This window comes from Hemicordylus capensis, chromosome 3, assembly GCF_027244095.1.
Source record: "Hemicordylus capensis ecotype Gifberg chromosome 3, rHemCap1.1.pri, whole genome shotgun sequence".
Classification (NCBI taxonomy): Eukaryota; Metazoa; Chordata; class Lepidosauria; order Squamata; family Cordylidae; genus Hemicordylus; species Hemicordylus capensis.
The window spans coordinates 88,046,831-88,060,879 of record NC_069659.1 but is presented as its reverse complement, the minus strand read 5'-3'; the positions used below and the strand labels follow the sequence as shown (position 1 = coordinate 88,060,879).

At 44.0% G+C, this 14,049-nt stretch overlaps 1 long non-coding RNA gene across 1 annotated transcript; it reads right to left on the bottom strand.

Moving 5' to 3' along the window:
* Positions 1-2,529: 2,529 nt before the first annotated feature.
* Positions 2,530-7,925, bottom strand: LOC128348761 (uncharacterized). Its single transcript, XR_008318298.1, has 3 exons — positions 7,159-7,925; positions 5,005-5,095; positions 2,530-4,388 (listed from the first exon to the last, which is right to left on the bottom strand). It is a non-coding gene; the product is annotated as an uncharacterized LOC128348761 (long non-coding RNA).
* Positions 7,926-14,049: the final 6,124 nt, after the last annotated feature.

The following is a 14,049-nucleotide window of genomic DNA, read 5'->3' as shown; positions in this document are numbered from 1 at the left end:
CCATTTAAGATAAGAGCTAAGATGCTTTACATTTTCACTTGTGCTCTATAAAGAATGGAAATTGCAAGTTAAGGTGCCCATCTTAATTTCCGTGCCATACAAGCTGTAAAGACTTTGTACAGTCTGGTATATGATGATGGCTTCAGAAATGAGGGTCCATGCACCCCCACTTTGCCTTGATCAGAGATGTATCAGGAAGAAATTCATCTTTAGGAAGTGATATGGGAAGCTGCACCTGTTAAATGTCTGCCTGGATCCCTCCCCAGCTGAATGTCTAACTGAAAGATCAAGGCAAAATGTGGGTGCATGGAGCCTGATTTCTAAATTCAGCCCAAAGAGACACACGATACCCAGTAGCCGGAGTAAGGGTGCAAGCACACCCTTAGCCTTGGCTAACAGCTGGGTTTCTTAAGAGGGTTAGGCAGGCGGGGAGCAGAGGAATCCACAAGGATCCCACTGCTTCTCAAGACCCACCTAACCCCAGCTGAGCTGCCGCAGGGTGGGTTAGGCTGGTCATGAGAACAGCCTCATTATTCACTCCAATCACACTCATCTTTCACAATGACTGTAATCTGTAGAGTGGTAATATCCAATTCCTATACAAACAGTACTGTGCCAGATTTAGTAGGCAATTAAAACCCAATGTTTTGTGCACATTAAGTTCAAAGAGTAAGAAAACAGACATTGTACCTGTTCAACAAATAGAGTATATGTATATTGCTGAATGTACTGTACTGGAATGTACTACTGGTATATGTAATACTTCAGAAGTATATACAACAAGCCACTGGCAGAATAGTTTAAACTATGACTTTAAACATTTTAAGTTGTTTACAACAAAACAAAAAACAAATAAAGGTTAAAACGTTACAACAATTTACAATCTAAAACATTAAAACTATTAAAAATTATAAAACTATTAAAACAGTATCTAATTAAAAGCCTGGGTGAAAAAATATTTCTTGACTGCTTTTTTAAAAGTTGTAAGAGATGGGGAGGCTCTTATCTCAGCAGAGAGCATGTTCCAAAGCCTCAGGCAGCAATGGAGAAGGCCCGTCCTCAAGTATCCACTAGACTGCAGACATACCTCTCCTGGTGATCTCAATGGGAGACGTGGTTCATAGCGAAGATGACATTCTCTTAAATACCCAGGGCCCAAGCTGTTTTGGGCTTTATAGATTATCTCCAAAACCTTGTACTCTGCCCAGAAACTTATCGGCAACCAGTATAGATCTTTTAAGATAGGAGTGATATGGTCTCTCCGAGATGACCCAGAGACCAACCTGGCTGCTGCATTCTGGACCAACTGCAGTTTCCGGACTACATATAAATGCAGCCCCATATAGTGTGCATTGCAGTAGTCAAGTCTGGAGGTGACCAGCAAATGTACTACTGTTCTTAGGTCATTTATCTCAAATGGACGCAGCTGGCGTATTAGCTGAAGCTGATAAAAGGCACGTCTAGCCACTGCCTCAACCTGGGGCAACAGGGAGAGATTTGTGTCCAGAAGCACCCCCAGATTGCATACCTGTTCCTTATGGGGAAGTGTGACCCCATCCAGAACTGGCAATTCAAAATCATCTCCTGAGTTCCAACCCCACACAATAAGTACCTCCATCTTATCTAGACAGTTTGTTATCTATCATACAGCCCATCACTGTGTCCAGGCAGGTATTTAGGGAGGTTATGCCTTTTTTTGATGCTGACATGGAGAAAAAGATTTGGGTGTCATCAACATGCTGATAACACCCTGTATGATCTCTCCCAGCAGTTTCATGTAGATGTTAAACAACATCGGAGACAATAAGGAGCCCTGAGGGACACCATACCGAAGTTCAGATTTTGAAGAACAATAGTCCCTAAGCAAGAAGCTTGTCCACATTCTCACGAGTCACAAACTAGAACTGATCTAGCGTGACCACATAAGAGGAGTCACTGGACACCTCCAATTCAGACACTGCAGTAATTGTGTGGTCTAAATCCAAGTCGGCCTGAATACGAGAGATTATATCCACAAAAAACTCATTAAACACGTCACAGCCAGTAATTGATGGTTTCAAGTTCTGATTCAAGGCAGGAGGAGCACTTACTAGCCTTCTCACAACCCTGAACAACTTAGCTGGATGTGAACTTGCAGACACAATACGGACTGAAAAGAATCTCTTCTTTGCTGCCCACATTGCCAGAGCATAGATCTTTAAATGTGCTCCATGTTGTAATCTGTCAGATTCGAGTTGAGTCTTCCTCCACTTGTGCTCCAGTTGTCTGCCTCACCACTTCAGCCCCCGTAGTTCTTCTGTATACCAAGGGGCCAATTTTGAAGCAGGTCAGAGAGGACGCTTAGGAGCAATCATGTCTACTGCCCTGGTGAGTTTGCTGCTCAATTCTCCACTAAGGATGTGCACGGAACCAGCTGGCCCGGTTCGATTCGAGTCCAGACTGGACTCGAACCTGACTGGCCAAGTCTGGTCCAGCCCCCATTGAACCCCCCCCGCCCAGTCCGGTCCGGACAAGTTAGTGATTTTTAAAAAACATTTTAAAAAAACAAAAACAAATTAAAAATACCTCTAGCCCCTTTGGGGGACTTCTTGTAGACCGTGGGTGTGTGTCTGTCTGTGAAGGTTCCCCCTCCCCTGCCAGCCTCCTAATTCACTGTCACGGCCTGGGAAAATGCTTGTATTTGGCCCATTCAGGCCTATGTACGTCTGCATGGTGGCCATTTTGGCCACTGCTGTGCATGTGTAAATGGCCCCTGTGAGCCCTGGCATGACCCAGGGCCTTGCAGAGGTCATTTGTACATGCGTGGTGGCCGTTCCCCCCCGCCAATTTTTATAAAAAAAATTATTTATTTTTAATGCTGATCCACTCTGTGGCCATGCTCCTCTGTGTCCCCCCCCAGGTACAGCGTCTGTCTGGTAAGGGCACTGCTGAATCTGTGATTTGGAATGCTGGCAAATCAGAATTCCAGATTACAGGGCCAAAGTATCTCTAGGTTCAGCACTACGCTTGACTGGCAAATGTTGTACTGGAAGATACAGAGATTGTAGTCACAGACCACATCAGCACCAGTGGGCGTGACTAGCAGGTGCACTCCTGTTTGTCCGGTAGCTGGGTATACTATGTCCAGTTCCAGGATGCGTGATAAGGACTTATATATTGCAGTTATTAGTGTAAATCCTGAGCTAGATTTTTCTGGAGACATACTGGGGTAACAATTGCTAACTTAATACAGCTCTGCATATAGTAGAAGAGCTAAGATCATGATCTTATAATGGTCAAGCAGCCTATTAGTTTAGCGATGTTGGAATCAGTACTACTTGGTGCTTGAATTTATTACATAGGAAGCCTCTTGCTTGAAAATGAGTTCTTTACCAGCTGCTAGAAGTCCCCCACCCTTTAAAAAAATAATAAGTAGCAATCTATACTTGAGAAGTTAGCTACTTGCTCTTTAAATGCTGGTGTGACCTCTGCCAAGTGAGTAGGTTGAGCAGGTACGGTACATGACTCACACCTGTAGGTTCAAGGGTACAAAAGATGTAATGCAATCCAAATTTCAGTGATGATCCCATTAAATAATTATTTTTCAGCCCTACAAGGATACTTTTTTTCCTATTTGGTGACTGTCCTAAGAGGGAGGAACTCTCTTCTTTGTGTTTCTCCCCCCTCTCCAACTGTTAGTTTGTGGCATTCTGTAATAATTTCTAGTTTTCTATTTTTTAAAAAATGTGATCCAAAATCTTGCTGCATTTAGTCCCCTGAGAATATTGGGTCGAGGTTTTTGATCCCTGTTGCTCATTGATTTGAGGGCTGATGTAGTGCAAGGAGGCCTTATTAGTGGCGTCTGTCACTGCTGTAATGTTTTTGTTATTTTTCCTCATTTGTTCACTCTGACATCATGTCATTACAGAATGGTGCTGTTCAGGCCCTGCCTTGGCTGTTCGTTAGCGTGTGTTTAATGAGCAGCTTAATTGAGCTGTCTAGTAGGCCACCTGTCACCCTCCGGACTTATTAACATACTAATGGCCTGACATTGTATTCTCTGACAGGCAACAGGGTTTACTGATTTGATGTCTGGACATGGGGGTTTCATGCAGGAATGAGAGAGGATATTGGGAAGGAGGTTTAAAAACACAAATTAACTCTTTGGTATCTCCATATTTATGGCTGCCCGAGAAAAGTTCAACGCAAAGCCGAGAAGAGAAGCAGTCCAAGTTAGCCAGTCCTTCTTTAGCACTGCAATTTTGACGTGTTTCTTCAGAAGAAAATATGTTCAGGGTATGAAGAGCAGACTTTGCCTCTATTACAGTATTATTGTTGTTGCTACTTCAAAGGGGAAGCCTTCTAAAGCACAGAGGAAAGTTTTGTGACTAGTCTTTTCTCTACTGTGGCTAAACAAATGAAAGGCAAGAAATTTCCAGTTAAGGGATTTAAGTGCATTACATTGTCCCACTTGTTGAATCCAGATGAGGACATTCATAGTCAGTGAGCACTGTGCCAAATTGTAAAGGTTCAAAGGAATGGCTTAAGTGCATGCAAGTTTAATCAAAATACTTGTTTTGTTTTTGTTTTTTTCCTAACAGCAAGAGGTAGACCTTCTGTCATAGGCAGATAACACCACCAGATGGGGTGGCTTAAAGTCCAAAGCTACAATAACTGCAAACCATACACATTCACTTTACAAAAAGACACAGGGGCATGTGGTTTTCTTTTTCTTCCCCCCACCCCCTTAAGTAAGAGACTTGATGGGAGATCTTATTTTGCACAGAAGCTTTCTAAAGCACTGAGCCAACTTGAGCTAGCTTGAAGAGAGCCAATCACTAGGAGGAGGAGCAAAACCTTTTTTGCAATCCCTGAGGCGCTTGCTGTGGCTGGCAACATAGTCAGCAAAGCAATCAGCCAAGGGACTGTACCAAAAATAATAATAATAAGGAACCTGTCAGTAATAAACCCAGATGCCGCTGCTGGGGGGAAAGGCATTCCAGAGCTTGGCATTTCAGTCTGCACCTGCTAGGCACCTCATGTGCGTCTACCCCGAGCCTCTCTTGAACTGGACCAGGAAGCAGAGCACTTGTAAAAACGGTATTCTGCTCTACTGCTAAAAGAGAAAGAAATACAAGTTAGATTTCTAGTGGCTTAAGCATCAATAGTAAATAAATCTAGATTTATTTTTTTTGAATCAGATAGAAGTGGGGGCTTCCAGTTTGTAGGGATCATCTATAAGACAAATCTAAAAGTGCTGCAGAAAATGTATTTGCTTCTAGGCCAATGCCACTGCCATTAAGGATATATAGCAACTTAAAATACAAAACAATCCTATACAAAATATGAAACAGGCTCATCTCCAAAAAGATTATTCAGAGTACCAAATGACATAAAGACAATAGTGATTGCTCTGGATTGTAGAGCTATGTAAGGAAACATTTTTCTCATAGAACTTTAGAATCTTCCCATATATATGTGTATCTGTGAGCTGATCTGTACGACAATTTTTACATGGCACAGTCGATCTGAGTAGCGTTTTTGTGAGGCTTTTTGATATGGGTGAACCAATCTTACAGTTAGAATGAAATACTGTGGCACACATGTACAGTAAATGCCACCCAAAGTAGACCCAGCTCTCCTTCTCTCTCCCATCTCCCTATAATTATACTTGCACAGTCGTGCCAGTATAATTAAGATGAGAAGTGTTTTCAACATTCTGTGATTATAAGCCCTGAACATGCAATTGCTTATAAAGTAAAAAGTACATAAGAACAGAAGAGCAGCCTTCTAGTAGAACAGCCCATCTAGTACAGCATCCTGTTTCGCACAGTGGTGAACCAAATGCTTTTGGGAAGCCCAGATGCCTCTGGGCATGCCCTCTCTCCTGCTGTTACTCCCCTGGAACTGATATTCAGAGCAATCTTGCCTCTGAGGCTGGAGGTAGCCTATAGCCCTCAGACTAGTAGCCTTTGAAGCTATTCTCACGATCACTGGAAAGCGGGTTAAGGGAGCTTAGCCCGCTTTTCAGGGATCGTGGGAACCAATGGGCTTGCAGGCGAGCCCGGTGCTCCCAAGGCGGCTAGCCCACCTAACTACCCCTCCCCTAAGACGGGGTTAACGGATTGAGCGCTCCGTTAATCTCATCTTTTTGCTCGTGTGTTGCCACAGCATGTGGCAACACACAAGTAGACTCCTGAGGAGCAGCCTCCCGGGCTTGGGGGTCTCTCCAGAATGCCCTGCGCGCTCCCGCGAGACATCCTGGAACTTCCAGGGGCCACACGGCCTCTGATCCCTGCCGCCCCTGCCGGCTCTATGACAGAGCCAGCAGTCGTGTGGGTGGCCGGTCTGGCTGTCTATCTACGAGCGGCTGCTTGTCTGCGGGGAGAGTGGGCTAAGCCCGCTCTCCTAGCAGTTAGCCCCAAAGCTCTTCTCACTGGTTGTGAGAAGAGCTTCATTGATAGACTTGTCCTCCATGAATTCATCTAAACCCCTTTTAAAGCGATCCAGCTGTCACCACATCTTGTGACAGAGAATTCCATAGATTAATTATGCATTGTGTGAAAAACTACTGCCATTTGTCAGTGCTAAATTTCTTGGCAATCAGTTTCATGTGATTATTAGAAAGTAAGTCCATTGATTCTACTGGAGCTTACTTCTGAATAAACCCACATAGGAATCAGGACCAGCAGAAATCCTAGGCAAGAATGTAGGTTCTCTTCCTCACCACTTCTCATTCTCTTCCACACCACTTCCACCCAGGCCTTCAGCAATGAATAGAAGGAGGCAACCCTTCTGAGGGGGGAACCCCATTTATTTATCTGGGGCTTACTACTGAGTAAAAATGTATAATATTGGGACCAAGGACCCCCTGCTAGAAGTTCTAAAGAAGAAACCTCAAGAAAATCTAAAAACCATTCCCCCCAGCACCAAGAAACCATCATTCTGTTGTAGACTGCTCTTGAATATGGAGGTTCTGCATGAAAGCCAAGCTGCCAATGGATATGGAAGCTTCACTTGGCCATACGTAAGAAATGAAACCTTCATATTCACAGGCAGTTTGGCTCTCATGTACAAACTCCATGTTCAAGGGCAGTCTACACTAGAGATGTGCACAGACTGTGGAGGCGCGGTCCAAGGCCGGAGGGTTGGCTCGTTAAGGGGGGGGGTTGTACTTACCCCTCCTGCAGCTCTCCATGTCAACTTCTTCAGGAGATGGCATAACTTCCCTAAATGCTTGCCTGGAAGCAGTAATGGGCTGGATGAGGGAGAATAAACTGAAACTGAATCCAGATAAGACTGAGGTACTTATTGTGTGGGGTCAGAACTCTAGAGACGATTTTGATCTCCCTGTTCTAGATGGGTCACACTTCCCCAAAAGGAACAGGTTCGCAGTCTGGGAGTACTTCTGGATGCACACCTCTCCCTGTTTTTTCAGATTGAGGCGGTGGTCAGGGGTGCTTTCTATCAGCTTCGGCTGATACGCCAGCTGCGTCTGTTTCTTGAGATGAACGACCTGAAAATAGTGGTACATTTGTTGGTAACCTCCAGACTTGACTTCTGCAATGCGCTCTCCATGAGGCTGCCTTTGTACGTAGTCCGGAAGCTTCAGTTGGTACAGAACGCAGCAGCCAGGTTGGTCTCTGGGTCATCTCATAGGTTTCTGGGAAAAATACAAAGTTCTTGTCATAACTTATAAAGCCCTAAATGGCTTAGGCCCTGGGTATCTAAGAGAACGTCTTCTTCATTATGATCCCCACCGCCCATTGAGGTCGTCTGGAGAGGTCCATCTCCAGTTGCCACCAGCTCGGCTGGTGGCCACATGGGGACGGGTTTTCTCAGTTGCTGCCCCGGGACTGTGGAATGCGCTCCCAACTGAGATATGATCCTCCCCATCTCTGACAATTTTTAGAAAGCATTTGATAACCCACATCTTCACCCAAGCTGTTTCTGTTCTTTAAAATTTTAAGATTTTAATTCATGGCTGATTTTTAAATTGTTAAATTGTTTTAAGTTTTGTGTATATATTTTAACTTGTTTTATACTATTGTTAACCGCCCAGAGACGAAAGTTTGGGGCAGTGTACAAATTAAATAAATAAACAAACAAACAGCCGCCACCCCAGCTCTGGACCACCGGACTGGGCCACCTGCGAACTGGTTTGCAGGCCTCCAACATGGCCTGCGGACCGGTTCGTGCACATCCCTAGTCTACACCACAATAATAGGTTGTTGGCACTGGCTGGAAATGGTTTCTGGAGTTTCCTTGCTGCAAACCCTTCCTGCTGGAGTTTACTTTCTCTGGAAGTATGTACCAGAGCACTGAGAAAGAAGATGCTGAGCTGGAGTACACATGCATTTTCCAAATTTTGATAACTGAACCTGCAATTCTAGAAGGAAGTAGGGAGGCTACAGCAAGCCTCCCGACCTCAAAGGTCTCCCCAGAATGCCCCGCACACTTGCACAGGGCATCCCTGGGACTTCCGGGGGCCAGGCGGTCCCCAATCCCCCACCGCCCCTACCGGCTCCATGATGGAGCCAGTAGTTGTGTGGGCAGCCGATCCAGCCACCCAGGGCTAGCCAGAAGATTGTCTCTCAGGAGAGCAGGCTTGACCCGCTCTCCCCGCAGAACCCCTTAAGGCTCTACACACCGATCATGCCTCAGTGACTGTCATAATGAGGAACATTACTCAAAGTTATCCTACTGAAAGTAAAAGAACCTGTTAAAGAATGCCTAATGCCCTTTTTAATTTAAGGAAAAGAGACAGACACTAATCAGTATCATTAAAACATGATACAACTTTATTAAAAGAGGAAGAAGAGCTCATATCAGCTCCTCAGAGCTCTACTGTGGCCAGAGAACAGGCCCTGGGAAGGTGGGGAGAGGGCTGCTGCTCAAGGCCTGTGTGTCCTGAGTGAAGGAAGGAGAAAAAGAAGGATACAAGGACTCCTATAGGTTTCCATCCCTTAACAGAGTTGGGGTTTCAAGATTTGGGTGCTTTTGTTCTCTAGAGGGCTCATAAAACAAAGTGTGAGTCAATATATATGGTTAAAAGGCCTAATTCAGAGGGTTAAGGGCCTACTATTTCAGTCAGATTGGCTTAAGGCCTACCACTATTTTGCTGATAAGACCATCCTGAAGGAAATTTAACCAAGCAGGAAGTTTTTAGGAAACTTCTGGGAAGAGAATCTGTAGTTTTGGATACGGGTGAACACATATTACCTGCTTCTTCTTGTGTCTTGATTCACTGCTGAATTATCATGAGGTGGGATCACACAGTAATAATTAGTGGATTATTACTAAATCCACTAATTTCATTTAATTGTGTTTTTTTTCTGGAGGGGGGAGTGAGGGGGGAGTGTGGCCTTATCTTAGCTGAAGGTTTTACAAAGTTTGTGGTGTTCAATATCAGAAAGTTCTACTTTGTGGTTTGGGTAAGCTCTTCCCCATAGTTTCTAAATAGATTTTGCTTTTTAAAATGCTTGGAAATTTAGTAATCCAAAAACCTTCTCTTTAAATTGAGAGTTTAACTGATTTAAATTCTGCTAACTGATTAAATGCTAACTGATTTAAATTCCCTGGTAACTGGGCAAGGAGGCACCTTGTAAAGTGGTGATTCTCTTATATTTAGCAGGGGGAGAACAACTAACCCTATCCACCCCCAGGACAGCATCCCTCCAGTTATCAGAAGCGGGGGAAGGAGAAGATGCAGGACTGTTGATGTAGACAAAAGCCACACATGTACCATCATCTGTACATCTGGAATGTTCTAAGTACATTATGAGGCTCTTCACACGAGCAGTGTGAAGAGCCTAAAGAGGGTTTGTGGGGAGAGCGGGTTTGACCTTCTCTCCCCGCAAATGATCGCTCAGTCGTTCCTGGGTGGCCAGATTGGCTGCCCAGTTGATTACCAGCTCTGTCACAGAGCCATTGCGAGTGGTGGGGTATTGGGGCCTCGCAGGTCCTGGAAGTCCCTGAAAGCACCACTCAAGTGCGCAGTGCCTTCTGAGGAGCCTCCCAACACTGGGAAGCTTGTTGTAACATGTGCACAATAGGAGTTATGGAGTTTCGCATCCTGAGATGTCATGAGATGCAACACTGCATAACTCCTACTGCACATGTGCGCAGACTGAGGAGGCCGGCCTGCTGGCCAAGGAGGCCTGCCACCGCCACCAGTGTGGGTGGGTGGGTGAGTGGAGTGGAGCAGGCGAACGGTGGCAGTGGAGGGGAAAGGGAAATAATGGTGTAGCATCGGGACTCTGAGGAGCCCCCCCCCCGAGCTTTTGGAGCCCCACCCAGGAGGCATGAGGCCACGGACCCATGGTCTGTGCCTAAATGTGTATCTGAAACCCAGCATGGGGGAAAGATGCTGGGATGGGCTCAATCTGGAGTGGAGGAACAGTGTTTGGAAATGGATTAAGCACCCACTTCAGTCCCTGTCACTTCTCTGTTCCCTGTTAACCCCTCTGTAGGTAGCATTTCCTTTTCAGTCATTAGGCTACACCCACACACCAAATGCAGTTTATCTCTTGTTAGAGAGCTTGGGGGGGAGATTTCTTTATCTTCTCCAGCTGCAGTGGAAGTACACAGGTAAGGAAAGCACTACTAATTAATGTTGTCTGGAGACATGGAGTTAAAGTTTATTTAGGAGATAGATATGGCATACTTGCCTTGCTGCTAGCTGCATACAGGAAGAGGGGGAAGGGAGAAGAAATAAATCCCTCTTTCCAGAAAGTTTTTCACATGGGGCTTTTAAAGCCCTTTTACTCGCATCTCCTCCAGAATGGAGGGGGTGCATTCACATATCGGCCAGAATTACCCTGAAGTCCCTGTGAGTTATCGGGGAGCAGTTCACACACAATTCTGGTTTTTACTGTGTGTTAGAGTTCAGCCCGATTTATATCAGGGAGAAAAAATCCACTATTTGCGTCAATTTTGGGGGACAACTTCGAGTTTGCAGTAAAGCCACCCAGTAAACTCGTGGTCAAGCCTGCTGTGTGTAGAAGTCCCAGGTGAGAGAATGAAACCTGACACTATCAGTCTAACAAGGGGGAAGTAGAGTAGAGAAAGCATAGTTAGAGAAGGGATTCCCTTGCTCACTATCTCTACCACTAGTGCCCCTAGTGGTCAATAGGGTTGCTGGTGCTAAGAGTGGATGCCATCAGGAGCTGCATCTCCAATACCCCTTCTCATTGTCTTTTGCACTGATTCACGACTCCCATCTTCTCTTGAAGAATCTGGAACTGGTCTCTTGGTAGCTTGATCTGCCCATCTGCTATCATATCTTCAGTTGGGTAGTGCTTCAGCTTAACTAGCCCATTCTCTTGGGCCTCTCAATAGTGGTGCTTTGCATTTTTGTGCTTTGCTTGAGACATAGTCCTTTACATCAGAGAGAGTTGGATGCACCCTTGGTTGTCCTCAAATATCCCAGTTGGCTTTGCCTCATCAGTTCGAAAGTCTAACAGTAACTTTTGTAGCCATGTGGCTTCTTGACATGTTTGGCCAGCTGATATGTACTCCGCTTTTGTGGATGGAAGCACAACAATTGACTGCTTCCGGCTAGTCCAAATGATAGCTTCGCTTCCATGGAAAAACAGCTTGTGGACTTGTGATCAGCTCTGTCTTCAGCTCAATCTGCATCCATGTATCCCACTAGTCTGGAGTTGCTGCTTCTGGTGTCATGAGTTTGAAGTACATTGTACCCTTCAGGTATCTTCCCAGTCCTTTGACTACAGTCCAGTCATTCTTGGTTGGTACACTTACTCCTGCTCAGAACTCCCACTGGTGCAGCTATGTTTGGCCTTGTGACTGTTGCTATGTACAGAAGTTTCCCGATTGCTCTTCTGTATGAACATTTGTCTGGCAATGGCTCACTGTCCTGATCTTGCTTCTGGAAGTTTGTCTCCAATGGTGTACTGACCTCATTGGCTTCTGTCTGTTTCAGGCATTCTAGGAGATCCTTTATCTTGTTTCTGGTTGAGAAGAGAACTTCCATCCTCTTCTCTTTCTATTTGAATGCCAAGATAATAGGAAATGCTTCCTAGTTCTTTCACTCCTACTCCAGCTGCCTCACAGTCTCATGACTGTCTTGTTTCTTTTCATAGAAAATGATCAAACCATCAACTTAAGTAAAAATGTAAATCCACCTATCATTTTTGAATCTTGAATATAGACAGGGGTCAGCCTTTCCTTGCGTGAATCTCTCTTTGAGTAATATGTGCTTCAGCTTCTCATTTCATGCTTTAGCAGCTTGCTTCAAGCTATAAAAGCTTTACCAGAGTTTGCATACAAGACTCTCTTTTCCAGGTTCTTCAGATTGTGGTGGCTGCTCCATGCAGATGTCTTCCTCTGTTTCTCTATGCAGAAATGCAGTTTTCATACCTAGGTGATCATCTTGAATCTTTCTTGCTGCAGCTATGCTAAGAAGTGTTCTTAGTGAAGTATGCTTCATGACAGGTGCAAATGTCTCATCATAGTCTCTACCATACTTTTGAGAATTTCCATTGGCTACTAGTCTGGCTTTGTAGCCTCTTTCTGTATTGTATTTGATTTTGAAGACCCATTTGCATCCTACTGACTTTTTTCCAGCAGGTAGTTCCACAAGTGTCCAGGTTTTATTTTTGTGTAAAGATTCTATCTCTTGTTCTGCAGCTTTCCTCCAATTTTTAGCTTCACATGTTAACAGTCTTTCAATGTCTTCCCATGTGCAGAGTTCCTGGATTTCTGGCCATGTAGGAGAGTCTCCAGGGTGGAATACCTCTCTGTAAATGTTTCACTTGTGGCTCAACTTATTTATTTATTTAAAATATTTATACCCCACCCCTTCAGTGCACTACTGCTTGGGGCGGCTCATAAAAATAAGATAGACACAGATACAATAAAAGTTTTTTTAAAAACTAATTTTTTTTAAGTTGAATTAAAAACCACAATTATTAGGTTCAAATTAAAACTGAAAATTATAAAAAGCTAAGCTTCTGCTTTCCCTTCTGGTTTGCTGGTTTAGCTCCAAGCTTCTGGATCTTTGGTCCAATTAATGGCACTTCACATGTGGTTGGCTTTTGCCTTTCATCAAATTATACTGCATTGCTTATTCTCAATGTTCCAGTGGCCACTGAGTTCTGCATCCTTTTCCTCCTAGTGTATATCCAGAGAGTATTTCTTCTTCACAACTGCAGTTCAGTTTATTTCTTTTCTCTTTGTATGTATATTCTCTTTGTATGTATGTATATGCTTTTGATTCAAACAATCTATGTCCTAAGTTGGGTTTGTTCCCATGCCATAATTCAAAAGGTGTTGCATCTGTTGCTTTGGTTGACAGTCTGTTCTGTAGGTAATTGGCTGTCATGACTGCTTCTCCCTAAAATTTGCTTGTCAGTCCTGTATCCTGCAAAATGCTTCTTGTCATCTCTAATAGGGAATTATTCTTTCTTTCTGCTATGCCATTCTGTTGTGGGGTGCAAGGCATTGTTTGTTTTTCAGTGCCTTGTTCCTTTAGATAATTGGTCATTTCGTTTTATGTAAACTCAGCCCCATTTTCAGTTTTTAGTCTTTGAGGTTTTCTGCCAGACTTGTTGCTCACTATTGCAACATACTCCTTAAATTTCTCCAGAACTTGACTTTTCTCTTTTAGCATATAAGTAATAGTGTATCTGGAATAGTCATCAATGAGAACCAAGAAATATGTTTCCTCCTGATGATTCAATTTGCATTGGTCCACAGACATTACTATGAATCAACTGTAGGGGACAACGTGACTCTGTCTGTGTGTGTGTGTGTGTGTGTGTTTTCTGATGAAAGCTTCTACTGATACCTTTGCTTTTCAAACAGCACACACAGCTTGAGTCATTACTTTTGCAGGGCTGAACTTTCAAGCCTCTTGCTAAATCCTCTTTCTCAAGTTGAGAAATTACTTTAAATTATCTATGTGCAAATCTTTGGTGCCACAATTTTTCACATAGTTTATGAAAACATTATTTTGCAACATTGGTTTTCCTCATTAATGCAATCAATTTCAAACATGCCACTTACTCTTAAGGAGCCTCTCATTAACAACTCCTGTTTGTCTCTGAT